Below are 16,994 nucleotides of genomic sequence, written 5' to 3' on the forward strand. Positions count from 1 at the left end.
CCTTTAAACTGTTAAATTTCAAATGCAGGACTTATATGTGTTATTTATTATTTTTACAGTGTGGTTATGTGAGTAAGCATCTGAATACTTCCTTTAGTTCTATTAGGAAATACCTTTGGCCCTTACTATGAAGTCCATACATACATATTGGTTAGTTCAGATTGTTTCAAGGAAATGGAGGGCAAGATAATCTGTGATAAGACTGACCAGACCAGAACAGTATAGGTGCAAGTCTAACATTCTCTGGAAGTTTGCTCCAGTTTTGTGGTGCACCATGCTCCATGTTTAGTTTGTGCTCTAGGAAACAGTTTGCAGCCCTCTACCTGATGACCTAAGAGGCAGAGAGCATTCATATGTCAGTCGTAGACAAGCAGCAGTACTTTAAACTCTCTTCTCTGACACACTGGAAGCCAGTGAAGAGACCTGAGAACTGGTGTATTCAGTTTTCCTGGTCTTTAGGTCTCTGGCACCAGCTTTCTGAATGAGCTGGAGTTGTCTGAGTCTTTTGGGGGAGACCTGAGAAAACACCATTACAGTAATCTAACCTGCTGGAAATGAAAGCAAGGATTAGTTTCACTGCCTGGAGTCATGGTGTTATCCAAGGCGCTGCTGTCAGTAGTCCAAGTTACTGTTTGGGGACTGAAGCCAGTTGAAAGTGGATGATGATGGCCAAGATTATTGGTCATAAATGACCCTCCTGATGAATGTTGAAACTAAATAAAAAATCCTCTCAATTATTTAGTTGTGACAGGGAGCCACCTTTTAAAATCAAGGGTTAAAAAGTAGTAAAATAATAGCGAAATAAAGCAAAGCAGATAGCATGAGGACAAAGCACCTGCACAGTAGCAGAGCAGATCAAACTTGTCTTTGTTATCAAGCCAAAAAAGCTATAAAGCTGTTATGAAATCTATAATACTGTGTCATGCCCATTAGAGATTTTAACTAAAATATCAAACAAGTAATTTGATCCTCACCATGGTTTCTTTCCTGGATAATAGCAAGTTAATATCCTGGCTGCTGGAAAAAAACAAATATTTGGCTGCTTTCTACGGCTTCTATAATTCCCCAAATAGATCAAGGTACATTGCCTACACTGCAACAAAGAGGGCCACAAATAGTCCTTTTCAACAACAGCTTGACTGCTTTTGAACTGGTGCCAAGAGCAGACTTTGTGATCACTGAAATGAATGGAGGCCTCATTGTAATTCCCTCCTCTGTGTTTGGGAATGCATGAATGTCACCAGCTGCCACGTCTGCTCCTCTGTGGAAAATGTCCAAAAACCTTAATTATCACGCTTAATCATCCATGGGATTGAAGCAGGGGAGATCCCACTGTAACAGATTGGCGATGTAAAACACGGTCATTGCATTGAGCTGTGTGCCTGGAATCCCAAGAGGATCTGATTTATACTCTGTGGTGCAGCTGATGCTGGTATAGATTCAGTTTTTTTTGTTAAATACTTCTCATATAACCTTTCTCTGCTGTGGCTGATGGGTCATTACATTTTTGTCTTTGACAATTTAAAAAAAATACCAACAAATTGTGGTTTAATGGTATCCTACATTGCTTCTCACACAGTCAAGCTTGTGGTCCACCTGCAGCCCCGGACATCTAAGGGCATCACAGACCTGTTATTGCTCAGTCTCGTGTGGCTGAACGGCACTTAACCCTCAAAGAAGTTGGACGCCAACCGCATAGGCCGCGTAACTAGTTAGCATGCCAGAGTCTCGTTCGTTATCGGAATTAACCAGACAAATCACTCCACCAACTAAGAACGGCCATGCACCACCGACAGAATCGAGAAAGAGCTATCAATCTGTCAATCCTTTCCGTGTCCGGGCCGGGTGACGTTTCCTGTGTTGAGTCAAATTAAGCCGCAGGCTCCACTCCTGGTGGTGCCCTTTAGACCAGTCCTTTAAGTTTTAGCTTTGCAACCATACTCCCTCCAGAATCCAAAGACTTTGGTTTCACGGACGCTGCTTGGTGGATCATGGGAATAACACTGCCGGATCGCTAATTGACATCTTTTATTGTCGGAACAACGACAGTATCTGATTGTCTTTGAACCTCTGACTTTCGTTCTTGATTAATGAAAACATTCTTGGCAAATGCTTTCGCTTTCGTCCGTCTTGCACCGGTCCAAGAATTTCACCTCTAGCGGCACAATACGAATGCCCCCGGCCGTCCCTCTTAATCATGGCCGCCCTGATGCTGAATTAAGAATGTTTAAATGAATTCTCTGGAAAAAAAAGTTTGAGTTTTGATTCAACAGCATCAAGCTAATTTTCACAGTAAACTTTATTGTCATTGAAGACCATACATATGTAGAAATTATTTTTATGATAGTGTTGTCAAAAATATTGATTTACTAATATATCAATTCTGAATATTTGAAACAGTTTCAATACTCATTTTCCCTAGTATTGGTCCTATCAATACTACTTGCTCATGCTCGCTCTCTATCTGGCAGCAAGTTCACACACACACACACACACACACACACACACACGCATCACTGCAGTGCCCCCACAGACCCGCCTCCTCTCAGTCACTCACAGTGCCGTCTTCTTGTCACTCGTCTCATTCGCTCCAAGTACATAGGCTATAGTTTTTTTCAGGCACAGTTTTTTTTTTTTTTTTACTTGCACTTTATTGCATTTTTAATGTGTGACAGTCTCACACACAAGAAAAATATTGTTGTTATTCATGTAAAAAAGTTTTGATTATCGTGAATGTTTGCTACAGTTCTGCTTTTTGTTGATGTCCTGTTATAGCCTCTTTATAATTATCTTTTTACAAAAATTTATTTACATTGTATGCCCTCAATGTAAATTTTTCCCCCGGTGTTGAAAATAGTATAGAATATCGATATTTTTTAAGGTGTTACTGTACATGGAACTCAGAAATACTAAAACTGTGACTAGAGGCGTCACATTATGTTTTACAGTCAAAAATTATCCCTCTGAATTTTTGTATGTCAGTATACATAGGCGGATTATGACACAGTAGGCCCCTGGGCCTCGGTGTGTATAAGCCCCTCCTCAGGCAGCGCAGATACAACATGTGGTTTCTCCCTACAGAGTTGAAGGGCCCATGTTGCATAGAGGTTCTTAGCCCCTCTAAATACCTATAGATAAACTGAGGAGTTGGAAACACTCACCATCTCAGACCATCTCAGCATCTTCAGTGTGATTGCGTTACTCAACCACATGGTGGCAATCTGCTTCCATTCGTCACTTCGCCTGAGCTCCAAGTAGATATTTGCATGGTTACAGGTGGACTCTGAGCTATTTGTGAATCATTCCTTCAAGCGCAAAAAGAGCGCACTGACTCACATCTTTCCTCACTGTCTTCATCATCATATGTTTACATTATTCAGCAGTCCCTGGCACTAACCCAGGATTAGATTCAGAATCCCCAAACATTATAACAAATATAACAGATGCCTGTCTAGCCGGTGTCCTGCAGGATCTTTGTGTTGAAAGAAGCCCGGGGCTGTTGAGTTATTTGCGTTGGCTGCTGGTAAATGTATTCAGGAGTGGTGGCATCTTTTTAGACTGTGCATCTGACTTTCTTAAAGAACAGATGGTGTTGTTTCCAAACTACCAATTAGCAAGGAGAGGGGTAGCAACCACTAGCAGCTCTCCCTGCCTCTTTTATGCTCTCTTCTCTGTCTCGCTCTCTCTCTTTCTGTCTTTGTCCCTCTGTGCCCTCTTGTTCAGTCTTCAGCTCTCTCTGTTTCTCTCTCTGCCCGACTTTCCCCTGCTGCAGCCCTCTACGCCACAGTACAACGCTGGAGAGATGTGTGGCCTGCTGAACAGATTGGGAGTGACATATGTCAGACGTGGGGGGACTTAGTGGGGCAACCAAGTATGTGTCCCCCAGTGTGCTTGTGTATGTGTGTGTGTGTGTGTGTGTTGACTCTCCCCCTTCAGGTGTGAGTCCTGGTGTGAAGACTCCAGACTTGAGGCTCTCCTCCCTCACAGAGGCACTCATAGATTCCCCGTTATTAACAAGAAGGAGTCTGTGGGAGGTGTGTGTGTGTGTGTGTGTGTGTGTGTGTGTGTGTGTGTGTGTGTGTGTGTGTGTTCAGGGACGCTGAGGATTATGAACAGTGTGATATCTTGTTTGCTACTTGGTGCATAAAATGAAATTACAAGCCAAGAGTCAATATCTCATCATGCTGATTTTGGCCTACCTCGCTCGCTCTCTGACGGCTGCATTCCTGCAATTTGGCAGAGGGACACAGCGCTGCTCCTTTGCAGAAATTAACCCTCAAATATCCAGTGGGAAATACATCCATCCTCTCTCTGTGCTTCAAACTCAGTTTTCAGTGTTGTAACTTTTAACTAGACTTTAAATTAAGAATTGATTTGTTTCCAGATGCAATTAAATACTCTTCTGGCGAGTGTCTGAATAAGAAAAATATCCCAAATCTATCTTAAAGACAGTCAAGATGTCATTCTTTGTGAACAAACAATATGTAATTTTCTGCCTCTAGGCATACAATAACAAAACAATAACAAAAGACGGAGTAATGCTGTCATTGCAGTCAGTTTGTTCAGGTTAGGATTCCTGCTGTGTTCATTGTTCAGGAGGTGATTAAAACCGGTAAAAACACTGAATAAAACAGCTTTACATTAAAAATCTGTAATTGTCCAACACTTTTCGGCTCACTGTGGAAGGGCTGCTATCTCAGCTCTTGGTAATGCGTGCTCACGTTTGTTCTCTGATAACTTAAAGCCACGTTTCCACCAAACACTTTTTGTTTGGTACCCTTGGAACCAAAAGTAACCCTTCAGACATGGTAACTAGACCTTAGGTCCGTTTTGCATTTTCACCAGAAACAGTACCCTTAAATGTGGGCAGAGTTGTTGTCACTCACTGCTCCGTCAAGCAACCGATGTATTTCCCTATCACCATTGACAAAGAGGAAAGTCTGCACCTTGTTTATCATCCACAGAACGAGGCTGCACGCCGACATTTTCAGAACAAAATAAAACAGGCTGCAGTGAGAGTCTCTCCATGGGATTTCAGAAATAGTGGGTTTGTGCATTTAGTCCTTCTAAGGCAAGCTCAGGGGTTTAGTGTTGCAGTAGCCCACAGGAACGATGCTCCGCCACGCTTTTTTTTTTCTCCAAGTGAGGATTAGAATATATACAGTTCACATAACCCGGTCGAAATTAATATATATAAACGCTTGAAGATCCACTCATTATTAAAAGTCTGTGTCATCTAAGAGAGACAATATAAACTAATGGAATGGTCGTTACAGTGAAATTTAAGGTGTGCTGACGGATTCATGTCGTCAACTCATCCATTGAGGAACATTTCAAGTGAAGGTTCCATCTTAAAAGTCGCCGGCAGTCGGCCCAGTGAATTAAATTATTTTTTATCCAACTCCAGCTGCTGCGAGAGGCAACAAAACATCAACACAACACAGACTGCAGTGTTCACAGCTCCACCTTTTAGTACCAGATCTGTGAGCTAGGTACCCCAACAGAGGGGGACCAAAAATGGGGACGGTATGGAATGGTTCCATTGGTACCATCCACAACTTTTCACAGTGGAAACGGAAAAAAGCATACAGAACTGACAGGGCTTAAGATTCAGATGTTCAGGAGGTTTTTACTGAGAGCAGCATTATCCACAGAGATCTCCTCTTCTCCAGAGCGAATGGACCCAGTGATTAAAACATATAAAAACACTGAATAAAGCAGTTTCACAGTAGAAATCTGTGTTTATCCAACACTGTTCGGCATAGCAGGGGCGAGAGCTGAGCCGCTGCTAATGTTTGCTCAGCTTGTTTCTCTGATAACTTAAGATCCAGATGTCCGATGATTAAAGTCCTCAATCTATTGCTGTAATCTATTCAAAACATAGTTAAACCATAAACAAAAAGTGTATCTAAAAAATTTGGCTTTAAACTTGATTAAAAAGTCCATTTTTGACAGTTTCTGGCAGACAACCCTGAAGCATGTACAAAAGAGATATGATGCAATGGTGACCAAATGACACTGACCATGTCCTCGATTAAAATAACAGATTTCTCTGGGTTTGATCATCATTGGAAATATTTGGGATAATGTAAGCACACATTTAAAACAATATATAACATTGGTCTAGTCCTTTGATACATTTTAATGCAGAGGAGTTACATATGATATCTTTAAGTTCAGCTTTAACATTCAACTAAATTTGATTTCAGCTTGTCAGCTCGCAGTAAAATGCACTGATGTAGCAATCCTTCCCACTGCCACAGCAACATCTCTCCTGATAAATTCTTTATGGAGATGCACATTAGTTTGGAGTTTCACATAAACAAGATGTCACAGATCTTTTCTCCCTGCGCACAGACAGCCATGTTGATAAATGGTCTTTGAATCGCACATTCCAGATATGAAATTCAGCGATATTTCCCTTTAACTCCAGCAACCTTGAACAGAAGTCCTCCCTCTGCAGTTAAGCGGGTGCTTGAAGGGCAAGCCAACGCAGACACGGTCCAGTGCCTTTATTGACCCAATGAAAAACCTCTCCGTGTCTCCAGGGGTTTGGAGCTCAGGTTAGGGTCTTTGTTGTCTACGTTCATTAGTGTCTCCTTCGCCATCTCTCTCTCTCTCTCTCTCTCTCTTCTTTCTCCATCTCTATCTCTCCTACTCTCTCTCTAACACCTCCTTTTCGAACTCCCTCACTCCCTCGCTGCTGCTCTTTTCCCCCCGAGGAGCTGCAGAAGAAAATGTCACCAGATCAAATTAGTGGGAGCCTCCAACACTGCCTGTCTGCCTCTGTCTGTCTATTCCACCGAGTGATAGCGTCACTCATGGAAGTTTCTGGAAGTTTATTTGTGTCCAAACTTTATCTTCCCCAGGTATGGCACTCTAAAACTCTGGTGATACAGTATTTTTTCTTCTGGATAATTAGGATTTTTTTTAGTAGTATCCCATAAAAGGCACAAATACATGCATGTTTTTTGAAGTAGCTGCCATGCTGAAGGACATCATAGACACTGGTTTATGGGTTGTTTTACCATTTAAAGGAACATTTTTACAGTTTTGAACATAATTAAAACAAATTAATACGGTATCTGTTTTATCAGTACAAAACCAGAAGACTAAGTTACTGTATGTGCTGGACAATAGACCGAACCACAATGGGTCCTCATTTAACAGCCAAACAAGTTTTGCTGTTGTTAAATGAGGACCTAATTTACTTTAATTAATAAAGAATGCTCGCGTCAAAAAGGGCATGTGAAAAAAAATTCTTTTCAGGAATTCAAGGTAACACACACTGAGTACCTGATACACAAAAAGTCATTTTGCAAGTGAAGTATTCCTTTAATAAAGTGATTTGTAACTTGCTAATTGGTGAGCTTTTGAGGTTTTGGTAGGCAGAATGTTTTAACTTGTGCATGGCTGGCTCACTCCAAGTCTTACTGCTAATCAAAGATAACCTTATCCTGGCTCTAGCTTCTCATTTAACAGACAAATATGAGAGTTGTATCAACCCTCTCGTCTAACTCTTGGCGAGAAAGCGAAAAATCTTATTTCCAAAAATGGTAAACTATTTCTTTCTGTCCAATAATACATATCTCACCCTCATTATTCCATTGAATGGGGAAAGCAAGACTTTAGCATTCTGAAAAAAGCCTCGATCTCACACCCAGTCTTTTTTGCAATGTCACCACCAGCACATAACTTATTCATAGCACATTTCATATTCATAGCCTTCTTTACTTCACTGAGACGCATCGGACATAGTGATTTCTCTCTCGGCCTGGCGTTATTTACCTTAATGCATTTTAGTGGAGTGAGAGGGAGCGTTGCCAGACGTCCATCTTTGCAAACAGATGACTTTAATGCATGTTAACCTTGGTGGCAGTAAAAGGCCTTGCCATTATTCCTCTTAAACCATACAGTGTCTATCAGAGTCCATTGGGGAGAAACTGGAGCACTTCCAGGACGACCGCAAAAGAGCCCTAATTGAAAATGACTTCAGACTATTGAAAAAGAGGAAGAGGCTTGGGTGAGGGCGTAATATTGTGTATATTTTTTAATATGAAGGTTGTGTGTGTGGACCATTTTTTCCCTGCTAATGTTAAACTAAGTGAAAATGGTGCTTGCTAAATGTAAACCGTTTATTTAAAAAGAGGAGTGTTACAGCAGAATAACAAAGCGATCTACAGTCAGAGTGAGGGGAACACACAGAAGTCCATTTCCATTGTGCTTCATCACAGGCAGATGAAAGTGGCCACTGTCCTTCTGCTATCAATATGCAAATGGGAAAAAATGGCCCTTGAGTGCGGGGAGCAGTTCCCTCAAGTGCATTCATTAGCCACCGTTAGCATAATTGATTCCCAGTCCTGCCATAAAACTGGTCACTCCCTGCGCCTCTCGCTCTGGGGGATCCTCCGGGGACTTCACGGGCTAACTTCAATCATAAATCATTAAAGGACACTACTAGCCAATGGACTGTGCCAAGGCCCCAGAGATGTGTGAGCAACAGTAATACTGTCACTGACGTCTAAATCATCGATGTGACATATAAAGGTGCCTACAGGCTGACATATCCTACACTCCACCTCTCTATCCTCATTTCTTAACTTGGTGTCATAAAATTGTATCTGCCCTGTAATTAGGCAGCATGTAGCTCGACATAGCATATGTCAGAGACGTTTTTGAATTTGTGCCTGAAATGATTTAGGTAATTGCGTAGTATTTTAAGGTGAAAACTGTTTTTTTAGGCAGTGGTCGATTTTAAGATTTTGGGCTATTTTGCTTCCATAACATAATTTCTCTTAGTCTAGTGAAAAAAATCATCCAAACTAAACAGTTATAAACATACAATTTCAGAAAATTTGTAATACAAAAAGTAATTGTCCTAATGTAATCAAATGAGAAAGTTTCATGGTTATACCTATCGTGTGGAATTTTACAATACATATCTTTACAGGCTTTTAGTTGTAGTTTTTTTTAATATTTTTCCTCATACTCTGAGCCAAAAATCTTAATTTCAATTGCACTAACATACCCCAGACTTTACAGAGTTATTATTATCTGTATTCTAAAGGTTTTCAAAGAGGGGTTTAGGGTCATACATCATTCATAGCCGGATTTATGTAACATTTTATTCCTAAAGACATGGAGCAAATTGATTTTCAATGGTTGTTGACAGTATTTTTTCATTTCTAATACACTGAAAAGATGAAACAAGAATTTTGAACCTGGCTGATTTTTGTTATGTGTGCAAATCAGCACATATTTAATAATGTAATAAGATCATTTGCATACTTAAACATACAATTTCAGAACACTTGTAATTACAAAACATAATCATCTTATTATAAATAGTCAGTTGGGGACGTTTCATGGTGGTACTAGTCAAATTGTTTACCCTATACACCTAGGATGTCTCCCCTTAACTGGGCTGAATCTAACTCGTTTTGATATTTTATAAACTCTTGTGAATTGCTTATGGCTGCACATGTAGCATTAATTTTGATTCTTGTTGACATGATGCTAAAAAAATCCAAGTTATTTGCTTGTGTGCACACACTAAAAAAACATGGTCAAACTAATGAGTATTCTGTGAGGTGTTCCTCAGTCATAAGTTACTTTGGTGATTAAATGAGCATCAGGCCTGTAGACTGGTTACTGCAAGAGTCATGATCGCTATTAGCTTTAGCTGTATTTCTCTTCCCAGCATCACCATTCAGAGCAGGTGTGTGCCTTATTAAGGCTCCTATTAGAGAAAGAGGGAGAGAGTCTGTGTGGTAAAAGATTTTTTTTTCAACTCTCCCCATCCAACCTTCTCTCCATCTGTCCATCCATCCATCCATCCCTCCTCTATACAGTCTAATTAAACTCATCAAGTTGTGCAGTGAAGGCTCCCAGCACCTCAGAGAAGCAGTGAGTGAATGCGAGGGACAGAGAGAGAGAGAGGGAGAGAATGATAGCGGCATGCTCATGATGTATCGCCACCTCGCAAAATAAAACATATTCATAAAGAATATTCATTACCTCCACCAGCCATCCCCCAGATGGCCAGAAAATTGGCTTTGTGTTGAGATGTGGATTCAGGCATGCATATTAATGGAAGACAGATGTAAACGCATATTCATATTCTTTGGCTTCTCTTTTTTTTGTGACAGACAAAATGATAATGCATCCACTTAGGAGAGGGGAAAAGGGGCTGCATCCGGGAAGCAATTCACCTCTAATGTGCTGGTGGGTTATTGGCTTTTTGTCAGACTGGCAGTGTGTGTCCCTATTTGTCTAGTGTGTGTTTGTGTGTGTGGAGTTGTCCCATCTACATTTTAAGTGCTCTCTGCCTGTCTCTCAGCACTCAGTGTGTGGCTTTGAGGCTTTGATGTACAGGTCACTGATAACTCATATCAGGCACAGTGAAATGTTTTGATCTGTTGTATAAATCCTCTCTGTGTTCCTTATTGAGGGGTGGCGACAGTGTGTGTGCACTCTGATGTGTATGCAATTGAACACTTTTACCGCCAGCACTGCTATCACTGTTTCTGTCAGGACACTCACATCAAAGTTTGAACCGTGTGTTGCAACAACACGTTTTAGTGTTGTTGAACTGCAGACTGAGTGAGCACCAAATGTTTATGTGGACTCTCTACTGATGGAGAGTGTATGAAACATGCGACTATAAAATTCCCTCAGTGCTGCCTGAACTTCACCGAGGCTCCATGTATGACCAGCGGTTGGTCTTACTGTGGCCTATTGCTGGCCACACTTTAATTTAACTTTATTATGATATTTCAAGATCCTATCTCCACTGGCTCCATATGCTAACCCCGTTACTTCCACAAGAGGACAGTAGCGTTCTCTCAGCCTCCTCCTTAATGGCCAGATCACCAAACTGGCTGCATAACTTCAATATTGGTGGCATGTAAATTATACTTCTTACAGCTATGGGGATCCACATAGTCAGTAAAATAGAAAGCAGACTTTTGCATACAGCAGTGAATATGTGTAGTGGCGTGGCCAGGTTTTGTTGATTCTTGAGATATTCTGGAGAAATGGTTAGAGGGATGAATACAGTATGACTGTAACTAACATACTGTAAGTCCCAATTCATAGTTTTCACGTGTCTGCGTGGATCTGCTTTGGTCTGCATGACATAAATGCCGTCATCCATCCATGTCTGCCACGGTCCGCACAGACCCCTATGTGCAGCCCATTTTTTTGTGACCGAGTGGACTGTACACATAACAAGCGCATCAACTGTGTACTCTCCAGTCTCTTGTTCCACATTTCAGTCCAGTCCAAAACACTGCAGTTAAGCCAGCTGCAGTTGTCTCACTGCAGTGAAGTTAGTTTTAACTTGGATAAATGACAGACATTTCCCCCAGGCCCAGCAGCATCTTCTTAGTTTCAGTTTCACCAAAGCTGGCAGTAGGAGGACAGTAAGCTCACCTCCCAGCCCTCTCATTTCCAGCTCAGGGCTGATGTGGACCCTCAACTGTACTATAAACAGAACTGTGTGCGATCCGCATGACCATAGTTGTCCACGGACGTTCAATGCAAAAAGTTTGTCAGAGCCTGTAAAGGCTAATAAAAGGTATTTTTGAATGTGAACCATATCATCCGATGTTCTTGTGTCTAAGTGGAAACAGCAATATGTGAAATTGTTTCAGTACTGAGCGAGTGCTGCGGCTGGGAGCTGCGAAACAGGCTGCAATGTAAACACTCCGGGCTGTAGCGGATCCCCGAAGTCATTCATTCATTTTCTGTAACCGCTTATCCTCTTGAGGGTTGCAGGAGGACTGGAGCTTATCCCAGCTGACATTGATTGAGAGGCAGGGTACATCCTGGACAGGTCACCAGACTATCACAGGGCTGGCACATAGAGACAGACAACCATTCACACTCACGGGCAATATAGAGTCACCAATTAACCTGCATGTCTTTGGACTGTGGGAGGAAGCTGGAGTACCTGGAGAACCCCCACGCTGATACGTGCACAGAGCGGCTCCCCCACCCTGGGTTCGAACCAGTAACCCTCTTGCTATAAGGCAACAGTGTGAACCACTATACCACCATGCCACATCGTCAAAGTACGCTGAAAAAAGGGGCTTGTTTTGACCCTGACAGGCTCAGATTGCTATTATTATTATGTGTCTAACAATGTACCTGAAAGGATTTCTACAGAGACAGCCCTGAGATTATTATCACCAAACCCACCAGACTTCATTTAAATGAACCGTTATTCATTCAAAGTTGACAGAAACAAAACTAAACTCACAAAAAAGTCTTGGTTTGTCTTTGCTCCAACATTCACCAACTCTGGTTTGGTTGAAATAAACCCTTAATTTACCCAGACAGATGTAAAAATATGCTGGCTCTATACACGCTAAAATTTACTGTTAATTTAAATGGAGTCTAGTTGCTCTAATGATAATGATTTAGGGGCTGTTACATGAAAGACCCAAGTACAATGGAAAACACAAGCGAGGAAGGGATATTAGTCACTTATTTTATAAACCAGTTGAAATAATAAGTTGCCATTTGTTAAGTACTAGTACTAGTTTGTGTTTATGTGTTGTTTTCTGAATTTTAAATGTCATATCTTTTCTTATTATCCCAATTCAGATATTTTATCATACAAGGTATTTCTTGCGGTGTTTACGTACAACACTTTGTCATTATACATAATGAAACTGTTCCACTAACACCAGTGACACCAGTACTGCATCCACTGCTCCAATAACCAACTCTACAGCTCCCCTATACATATTAGATCACATCTCCATGTTACAGCCTATATATGTCACTGTAAGAATAGAGGAGGTTTTTAATAGAAATGGCCTCGTAAACCTTCATTCCTGTAACAGTGCGCTGCTCAATTGGAGTAAAACCTTCTTTGTGTAAGTGTGTGCCAATATGGAAAATTAAAGCCAGTTAATAAAAAGCAGTGCTAAATCAATGGGAGCCATAAAAGTTACAGGGTAATATTAAAATGTGGGGGGAAAGGGGGGGGCAATGGTGGCATTAACACGCTGGGCCTGAATTATCATGTTAATTTAATATCCAGTCTTCAAATGAAGCAGAAAGCCCAATAAAGGTCAATTAAGCAACTAGCCTCCCATCTCCATTTAGAATTTTATGGCCTCATCTAAATCATGGAGCTGGTACCGGGTCCAAGGGGCCCCACCGGCTGCTGGACACCTTTGGGACCCAATGAGTGCACAAGCTTTTAAGATCTAACTTCATGATGGTGGTTAGTTTGGATTGGGACAGCTCTGTGATTGTAGCTCCACCTTGCCCCCTAATAACCATATTGAATTATAGATGTTATTCTTGCTGCTGCACACAAGAACAATGTTTACACATCCAGGTCCCTTTTTACGCAGCCTAAATGCAGCTGTTGGAGGCAAAGCCAAGTTGTATCCAACATGAACTTTCTACCCCTGCGGATTTTAAATGTGGGTGGTGAGCAGGCTTTTGAGTCCATCACTGTGTGCTGGAGAGAGAGTGAGATAATTTCTTACATCTGTGGAAACTGTCAAACTTTCTGATTTCTCCAAAAGAAATAGAAATTTGTTTCTCACTCTGCTGGCAACTGTTAGCAATAGTTGACTGCACACTCTATCACTCTAGCTGCATATTTGTTAGACCTGCTTACTGAAAGTTAATGATTTGAATCAACAGTGGGAGACCCCTTAGTCGACTGAGGTTCTTTAAGTCAGGCAGTCCAGTTGATTTTGGTCAGTCAGTGTGCAGTTTAGCCCTACTTTTTTCGATGTCTCAGTACCAAGAATAAGCAGCAGAGTCAAAGCTACTCGCTTTAACGCTGACCAGAGGAAGAGAAGTGTCAGGCTCTGAGATAACGTTATCTTGTGCCTTTTGCTTTGATGTGGTGAATTCACAGCTCACATCGACGTAATATAATACAGTTGCTGGCTTTTGATATCTAGTGTCGGCAAAAAATGTTGTTGCACATTTCCGATCCATAATTAGCATTATGGCGGCACGGGGGTGCAGTGGTTAGCATTGTTGCCTCACAGCAAGAGGGTTCCTGGTTTGAACCCAGGGTGGGGGAGCCCTTCTGTGCGGAGTTTGCATGTTCTCACTGTGCCAGCGTGGGTTTTCTCTGGGTACTCCAGCTTCCTCCCACAGTCCAAAGACATGCAGGTTAGGTTAACTAGGTGTGAATGGCGTGAGTTTGAATGGTTGCAATAGTCTGATGACCTGTCCAGGGTGTACCCTACTTCTCACCCAATGTCAGCTAGGATAGGCTCCAGCCCTGCGACCCTCAACAGGATAAGCAGTTACAGAAAATGAATGAATGAATGTTAGCGTAGTTAGCACACATTAGGTTGGAGGGCTAACACGGCTTCTATAGTATATTATGTGAAGGTTGCTGTCGCACAGAACATCCTGCCTAACACTGTTCAAACTCTCAAACTCAAAATGGAACACAAAAGGAATGAATAGAGAAAAAAAGGAATGAATAGTCACATATTGGTACTCAACAGCCATAATTTTGAGTCTGGCACAACCCTATTATTTATCTGTCCAACCTTTTATTTTCTTGTCATGAATTCTCTTCACTAAATCAGAAACTCTTTGTACATCTCAAATATTAAGTGCATTTTCAGTCCCATTTCTAATTTTGGGAAGATTCACTTTTGCACAAAAGTAATTAATTATCAAATGAAACCATCAATAATTAACCTGAATTATTTTAATGATTGTTTATGCAATACATGCTTTTGGGTATAAGTGGTTTTCTGCTTAATGAAAGATGATTCAGATTGGAGTCCAGTGTCTTCAGCTGTACACTTGCCAAAAGTGACAAAATATCGTTACCATTGATCAGGCTTCTGTTTTATTTACATAATGAGCTGTAACTTTGGTGTTAACCCCTAAAGCGTTTTGCATTAAATGACATCTCTTCTTATATTTGTATTCATATATAGACGGGAGAAGACGGTCTATGGTCCTACAGGACAGAATAATCGATCAACCAACCTCATGATGAGAAAAACCTGCACATATATCAAATAACTGACCAAAAATAATGACAACTCACCCTCTCCACTGTAATAATAAGAGTGGTAACTGAAGTTTAATATTGATGTCCGCTGACATGATGGCAAATGAACAGTCAAAAGAATGATGAATAATTCCCATGCAAGCACAATATGTATCGACCACTTATTGACCTCCTCAAGCTAGCCTGCTGCATTGACATGGCGTTATGCAGATGCACAGTCTTATGAATAAATCATACTGAGCTAGTTAGAGCCAGTCTTTCAAGGTTTGCAGTTAATAAACAAAAGAAGGAGCTCTGCTGTTGTGTGACCTGAAACACAATACTGTTTTAATTGCCTCTGAAGTCTATGACAACATGAGGATAAAGACTCTGCCGAACAAATACACTTCTCATGACCACGTCTGACCTCATTATCATCCCAGCATCCAGTTATATCTCGTTATTATTTATTGCATTGTTTATATTCTGTTATTGAGTTGGTGCACGATGTCCTGCTCACAAGTTATTCATGCAAACTTTTTAGGCAAATAATTAGAAAACTCCAGCAGTCACAATATATATCAGGACTGTAGATACATTACCCTGCTCATTATGGATTTTTGTTATCTGGGAGATTCAGTTTCCATAATTTTATAGCAGAAACAAAAGTCAGTTATTGACTGAAAATGTATCTGTAACTACTTTCTTAATCAATGAATCTTTCAAGTCATTTTTTTCAACAAAAATACCCAAAATCCAGCCTCTCACACGTGAATATTTTCTGGTTTCTTAGTTTTCTGTGATAGTCACCATAATTTTTGGGGGGCTTGCAATTGTTACTCGAACAACACAAGACATCTGAAGATGTGACCTTGGACGTTATTTACAACAATAACAATAAATCTTTTAATCAAGAACGTAATAAGAAAATTAATTGATTAAAATAATCATTAAGAGCTGCCGGTAATCAAGTGGTTACAATGGTTCCATTTCCAGCCTTGGGACCATTGTTGCAGGCCATACACCTCTCTCCCTCCCCCCAGTTCCAGTCTGCCTCTTCACTGTCATCTCATCTCTGAAATAAAGGCGGAAAAAAATATCTTTAAAATACATTTAAAAAAAGCTTCTTGCCCTACTTCGATTTTATACAAGTACACTTGTGTGTTAAGAAGATTAACACAAACAGGTTCCCCCAAACATGACCAAAACAAGGACAAACATTTTTCTTTATAATATGTATGGAACTCTTAATATCTATCCTGATGGTTGAGGATAGGTTCCAGTCTTATTGAAAATTTTAGATACTTTATATCAATCACCATAAACACTAGGGAACAGGACAGAGTTTTTGTTTAACACAACGGCCAGGTAAAATGTTGGCTTTGTTTTCTGCAAACCACCGATACGTTTCATCAAAACTGTGGTTTAGTCATGTTTTTGTTTTAAAATACCAGGTTTTTGGGCACAGTGCCCAGAAAAGCAGCAACTTCTGGGGCTTAAAAATCAAGCCAACACAAAGTGCCAAAAAGGTGCAGTTCCTTGAATGGCCACTTGAGGCCGACTCCAGAGGCCAGTCAATCCCCATAGACCCAGATGTTAAAATACCTGCCCATTAGTTTTGGTCTCTGTAGCTAATTAACCCCTCTTGATGACAACCTTATGGGGAGTGAATTTTATATAACTCATCCATTTACATTTTATGAATGCTTAATTAAGGGTGGGTTACTTTGACTGACAGGTTGCCTGCAGATAGCGTCCTTGGCTTCTCAGTCAGATCGACCCCTTGCGCCTCCACAGTTCCAGCCTCTTGCTTAAATAAAGTCACTTATGGCTTCAAAAAACCAAGATGGCAACGGCCGAATTGCCAAACTCGATGCATCAAAATGGGAGTACACAAAACAATAGGTGACATCAAGGTAGCTACGTCCATTTCTTTTACAGGCTATGATTTAAAAAAAAAAAAACACTTTCCTTGCCACTACCCCATCTGGAAAAACAG

This window comes from Epinephelus fuscoguttatus, linkage group LG17 (assembly GCF_011397635.1).
Source record: "Epinephelus fuscoguttatus linkage group LG17, E.fuscoguttatus.final_Chr_v1".
NCBI classification, from domain to species: Eukaryota; Metazoa; Chordata; class Actinopteri; order Perciformes; family Serranidae; genus Epinephelus; species Epinephelus fuscoguttatus.